The sequence below is a fragment of the Macaca fascicularis genome, chromosome 3 (genome assembly GCF_037993035.2).
Source record: "Macaca fascicularis isolate 582-1 chromosome 3, T2T-MFA8v1.1".
NCBI classification, from domain to species: Eukaryota; Metazoa; Chordata; class Mammalia; order Primates; family Cercopithecidae; genus Macaca; species Macaca fascicularis.
In genome coordinates, this window is record NC_088377.1 from 127315400 (window position 1) to 127320887 (window position 5488).

The window sequence follows — 5488 nt, forward strand, 5'->3', positions numbered from 1 at the left end:
ACCACCATTTCTGTGGTATCTTCAGGGAAACTGAAACATACCTCTTCACGCTTCCTCACACAGGTCATGGAGAATTCATTAAATGCCTTTAAATAGTAATCAGATGAGATTAGAGTTCTTGAAATTTTAATCTGGTGTGTTTGGGGAAAATGGACCTGAGAACAAGGAAGTCAAGAAGCTCTGGTAAGATTTAAGGTATTTGAAATTTGTATTAATATTGTTAGTTTTGGAATGGAAAGAAAGAGGACAAAAATGATATTTCAAATGAAGTGTCAATACGGCTTTGCAGATGGGTTGTTGTAATAGGCAAAGTAGAAAAAAAATCCAAAAAAACCCAGAGGCTTTGGGCCTTAATGGTATTTTTAACATGAATAAAAAGAAACCCATGAAGGCAAGCTGGTTTAGGAGTGAAAATTATTGAGTTTGAGATTATGGTGACATATCTAAACAGGAATGTCCAAAGAAATGTTAGAAATAAGTTATTGGAAGTGAAGAAAGGAGGCAGGCCTAGAGTGATAAACAGGATGTCAGTAGCATCTGCAGATAAATGACATGTGGCTACTCACTGTCTGTCTCATTTCTCCCACATCCATTCATTGCATTACAATCGTGGTGCCATCTTCTTAACAGGTCACTAAGCTGGCTTTGGAATGAAGAAGAAGGAACAAGTGTTGATATTAATAGAGACTGACAACTTCTGCTGAGGCATGGGTGTGAGTAACTCTTAAGTCAAACAGAATATTGAGCAAAATTGAACTAACCTTGTCTTAAGGACTTCTAGATAAAGAGATGTCTCAATATACTCTGACAAGCTACTCCGTTATTTCACTAGCATTAGAGTCTGTCAGGCTGTTTCTTTCATCAGTAAAGTTAACCCTCACCCATTAGAATACTAGAGTACTATGATGACATACTTGATGACCCATCTACTTAACTCTTTCACTTGGGATAAGGGAGGACATTCATGATCTGGTAGGGAAGAAAAGCCTCTTTGCAACTCGTTTTTTTGTTTTGTTTTGCTTTGTTTTTTAAAATTCTTTATAATACAGTGTTAAGGCACTAGATAAATATTCTGTGGGTGGCACTTGGAAGAAAAAAGAAAGGAAGGAAGGAAGGAAGGAAAGAAGGAAGGAAGGAAGGAAGGAAGGAAGGAAGGAAGGAAGGAAGGAAGGAAGGAAGGAAGGAAGGAAAGAAAGAAGGAAGGCAGGCCGGCAAGCAAGCAAGCCCAGATTTCATAAGATTGTATAAGCATGAATATTAATGTCACATATTATTATTTAAAAACTTTTTTTTCTCTTTGCAAAGTTTTCTAACTGAGCCATAAAATTCGCACTGGCCTAGAATGAGGCATCCAAGCTAAGTGTCCAAAAGTGCCATATTAATACTTTAATAAAGTTTGAGCAGCCAGAGCAGTGGTGGCAAATTCTCTCCCCTCTGCTCCTATAAAACCAGTTTTCTAATTCTCCCTGTAACAATTCTTATTTCCACATAACTCCTTGCTAACAGTGATCAAACTGCCTTTTTGATCTTGGAGGAGGGGGCCTATTAATAGAGATTTTTAGTGAGGAAAGCACTTCAGCAAGAGAATAAATTAGATCCATAGTGTCTTCTATTTGGCAATAAACAGCTTTTACAGGTGAGTAAACCATAAAAGAAAGATAGCATTTATTTTATAACTGCAAAGATTATACATTATGACTCAAGTTTTGTGCCATCAGAAATGGTTTCCCTGTGGAAAAGAAAAAAGCAAAACCTTGCTAGAGAAGAATTTTAAATTAATAAAATGCTCTAGTACATTAAAATCTGAAGCACATATCTGATTTCAGAATTCCTGCCCATGAGTGAGCAAAGTAATGCAATCTATATATCCTGATATAGATGTCCCATAAAGTAAATCAAGAAGAGGAAGTCAGTATAAATTAGTTACAGGAAAACTTTACTCAAGCACAAATGTATTTTAAAGGATATACCAGATTCTATCCTCCTGGAATGTGGATGTAAAATAATAACGATTCTTGATACAATAATTAAATCATTTTAATGCTGTCTGATATTCCGAAGCAGTTAAATTCAACCTATAAGAAAAAAAACAAAAATACTAAAGATATAAAAATTGGATCTTTTCAGCTGAGTGTGGGATTATGGTTAACACACAAGGTGAGAAAACTGGATCATTTGGGCTCCAAGGAGTGCTTCTGTGTCAACAGCCAAGGCAAATCGAAATGAGATGACTTGCATACATCTGTGACAGTGTCTTGGCCTGATTCTAGAAATCAAAAGTCATGAGACCACTACCTTTAGTAAAACAGGAAAATTAGGTGAAGCGAATGTCTACTACATAAAAATGGATAGCATATTTTAATATCTGAATAACATATTGAAGTGTTTTGTCTATGATATAAACTCAACTAATCACCAGTGGGAAAAAAAAACAAGTCAGTAGTGGAGAAATAACATGTTTGTCTGTCAAAGTGTCTAACAGTGCTGTAGGAATAAAACTAAGTTGTATACTTCATTTTTCATTTTGTAGTTTAAATGTATCACTATAATTCGATATACTTACTGAATAATAAATGCTATTGAAATAAAATGACTATCAACTTGACTAAATTAGTCTCGAATGATAGATAATGCAGAGAATTTTAAAACATACAACACCGACATATTCTAGGCAATCAAAATTAAACCTATCTTCTTTAATCTAAAATAATGTTTTAGAAATGTCAAAGATGTCTTCAAAATTGGAATATTAAAAGGGCAACCTATGCAAAGTACTCATTTTAAAATTTAGCTTTACAGTACTGTTCTGCTGTGGGGCCGGATATTCAGACAAAAAAAAAAAATCACAGCTACTGATTAACTGATATTGAGGAAGGAATCATTTCCCAGAATGAGAACTTAGTAATACATTAGAATTGCTGGAAGAGTGAAACATCTTGCCATGAAACACAGAAAAAGCCTCATCCCTGAAGTCATGCCCCATCACTCAGTTTTGCTGGCATCATGCCCACCTTGAGGACAGTTTTTCTTACTGCATATACACACTAGAGTTTTACTCATCTATGGCTCATCAATCACAATAATAACTTACTTTAGACTGAAAGTGGCTTGGTCAGTGGTTTGAGAGAAGTGTGCAACTTACCACCTCTTCCCTTTCTTCTTTCCTTTCTCTTAGGGCAGTACCTGTATACTCTACTCTCTTGCTTCCCTGTGAATTTCACTGCCCAATTTAAATGTTTTACTTTAATTCTATCTGTGGATATATATGTCCTCTGTATTCACTCATTCACTCCTTTTTCTCTACCAGTTATGGCCCTATTTCCTTTGAAAATTTCTTTCTGAAGACCAGGGCAAGGTTCAGGGGCATGCAACTTTTGCAGTTGCATAAGGTTCCTTGATCAGAAGGCCCCCAAGCTTGGTTTAATGCTCTGTGGTCACTGTCTTGAAATTCTTAATAATTTTACCTTTGGCCTTAAGTTTTGTACATAAAGTCTTACGGAACAAGAGAGAATGCCCATGATTGCAGCAGATATGTACAATAGGCATTTTCATTGTTCTTTGCCACTTCATTTGAATATTACATTTGCAGTGACCCAGGAACACAGAATGCCAGTGGACCAATGATGCATGGCAGTTCGGAAACACTCGAAGAGAGTACAAGGTGTGTTAAGTTTGTGTCAGAATAAGTATGGACACTGACAGTCCCAAAAGGCCACGTGTTCTACTTGAACCAGAACTTCTTCCACAGAAAGAAGAAAATGACCAAGGAACCCTATCACATGATTTTTTATCTTACATTGTTGTATTAGCCAATTGTATTAAAAATGATGGCATAGAAGGAAAAGAATAGATAAGGCAACCCCTTGCTCTCTTTCTTTTAAGTCCCTCCTAACTCATCAGCAGGCTGAAGGTAGAATGTTTGTAGAATATGTGCCTATCAAGACATGAAATAAAAACAGTTGACTTAGTTTTGATGCAGTGTTTTGACTGCTCTGTCATGGTTAAGAATGAAATACGGATTCAGGTGTGAGGTATCTATTTAGGCCATTCTTGCATTTTTATAAAGACATACCTGAGACTGGGTAATTTATAAGGAAAAGAGGTTTAATTGACACATGGTTCTGCAGACGGTACAGGAAGCATAGTGCCAGCATCTGCTTAGCTTCTGGTAATGCCTCAGGGAGCTCTTACTCATAGCAGAAGGTGAAGTGGGAGAGGGCAGGTTATATGGTGAGAGTGGGACCAAGAGAGACAGGAGGTGGTGCCACATACTTTTAGACATCAGATCTCGTGTGAATTCACTCAAGGGGATGGTGCTAAGCTATTCATGTGGGATCTGCCTCCGTGATGCAAATATTTCCCATCAGGACTTACTTCCAACACTGGGGATTACATTTCAACATGAAGTTTAGTTGGGACAAATATCCAAACCATATCAAAGTACAAAATACAAAATGTGTAATTTTAGTGATTTCACGAGTAGCGTGCTCTTATGTTTGCATTTAAAACTGTCATTGCACAATATAAAGATCAAGGGTAAAATTAATGCTAATAATTTATGTTTTTCTTTACTCAGAAGAATATTAAATAGCAAATAAAAACACCATGACAAGTTGGTGTGGGGAGGAGAGGAAGGATGGTAGGGAGATTACAGAAGAAAGAAAAGTTTTCTATCTTAATACCTTTAACTGAACTTTTCCCGTTTTCTGAACTAGAGGCACAACATTTTCATTTGCCCTGAGCCCCACAAATTATGTGTCTGGCTCTGCTGAAGACTTTAAGGTTGGAATTGTGTGCCTAATTTTTACTTACTATGACTGAGAAGCCTGCCATCAGTGCCAGTAATAATCCCAAATTATGGAAAAGAAAGATCAAATTGGTGACTTTTTGGAAACTCCTTGAAAATATTCTTTGCATTCTTAAAACTTTTAAGTAAAACTCATTCTTTCTCAAACATGAATAACCAAAATAATTTTTTAACACTCTATTTCTTCTTCAATGGCATGGCTTTATTTTATCACAAGTATTACAACATTATTTTTCTTCTATTGGTCTTGAAAATACGCAGTATTTCTGCTGTCCTATGGGTTACACAGATTTTGATTGGCCAGCATAGTAACTCTAATAGCCATGTGTTTTCTGGGCTGAGTTAGGAACCTGACCATCATTTCAGTCTTCAGGGAAAATGTGCTTTAAATACCAAGCAACCAACTTAGAAATCAACTTTATTCCATAGCTTGTTTGTAAATCAAGAGCTTTTTGTTTCTAGTTTACATTTTGTGACAGTTCAAATATGATGCCCAAGATACTGAATTTGCTTCATGATTGGAAATTTTGTTCATGTTTATTGAACCAGTTTTGAGAGCTTGGTATGCTCTTTTCCCCTTGGATTGGACTTGTCCTACGGGGAAAAGGTAGGACAAATGGGCAGGCAGGAAGCAGACAGATAGGAGAAAGAAAAGTTCCAATTTTGCACCTCAATTCAGAC

At 36.3% G+C, this 5488-nt stretch overlaps 1 long non-coding RNA gene across 1 annotated transcript; it reads left to right on the forward strand.

Annotated features, from left to right (window-relative positions):
• Positions 1 to 572: 572 nt before the first annotated feature.
• Positions 573 to 3964, forward strand: LOC123572328 (uncharacterized). Its single transcript, XR_006696814.2, has 2 exons — positions 573 to 713; positions 3590 to 3964. It is a non-coding gene; the product is annotated as an uncharacterized lncRNA (long non-coding RNA).
• The last annotated feature ends 1524 nt before the right edge of the window (positions 3965 to 5488 follow it).